Source organism: Corvus cornix, chromosome 2, assembly GCF_000738735.6.
Source record: "Corvus cornix cornix isolate S_Up_H32 chromosome 2, ASM73873v5, whole genome shotgun sequence".
NCBI lineage: Eukaryota > Metazoa > Chordata > Aves > Passeriformes > Corvidae > Corvus > Corvus cornix.
Window position 1 is genome coordinate 110,543,461 of NC_046333.1, and position 798 is coordinate 110,544,258.

The 798-nt window shown below is 39.6% G+C and overlaps 1 non-coding gene across 1 annotated transcript; it reads right to left on the minus strand.

Moving 5' to 3' along the window:
* Window positions 1-445: 445 nt before the first annotated feature.
* Window positions 446-516, minus strand: TRNAG-CCC. Its single transcript has one exon. It is a non-coding gene; the product is annotated as a tRNA-Gly (tRNA).
* Window positions 517-798: the final 282 nt, after the last annotated feature.

A 798-nucleotide genomic window follows, 5' to 3' on the forward strand; every position in this document is an offset into this window, starting at 1 on the left:
CCACAACATGCCAGCACTTTTCCTTAGATGAATTAGTGGACAGAATATTTCTGTCAAAATTTCCTTCCTACAGGGTGTCAGTAGCTTACTTAAAGAAAGGAAGCATAATTTACCTTATGAAAAAAAAAAAAGGACCAGTTACTTAACTGGTCAAGGACTAAGTGTCGTGGGTTATTTCATAGATGTATACACACACACACATTGCACATTTCATTTGCAGGGCATATGAACTGCTGGTTGCTAAATATACAGTCTTACAGTATAAATAGTCCTTGAAATAGCTGTAAGAGGGTGCAATCCCACAGCAGCTTAATTACCCTGCCCAAAATTCAAGCAGCAAAAAGCACAGAGGAAGAGAACAAAACACATTGCCTATAGGTCTCTTGATGGAATACACCTAATCTGTAGTATAAGCACTACACACATTGGCAATGGGGGTTTTCCATGCACCAGCTGGGAATCGAACCCAGGTCACAAGAATGGGAACCTTGCATGATACCACTACACCACTGGTGCTTCCCTGCAGTTTCCACATCATCAAGTGAGCAATCATTCAATTTTGTTTCACTCTAATCCATCCCAAGGGATCTATTAACAAGAGCCTCAGTTACCCTGCCTAGAGGCAGGTCATAATAAGGACTATGCAGGAAAAAGAATTTTCTATGTGAAAAAAATTACCTGAAGAACATCACACGTATCCTAAAATACTGACAAAAGGTCACTGGACAATTAACTACTCACTTTTCCTAGGGAAGTTTTGAAAGAGTCAACGTGGAAAACCCTAAAAAATTCTTCTGT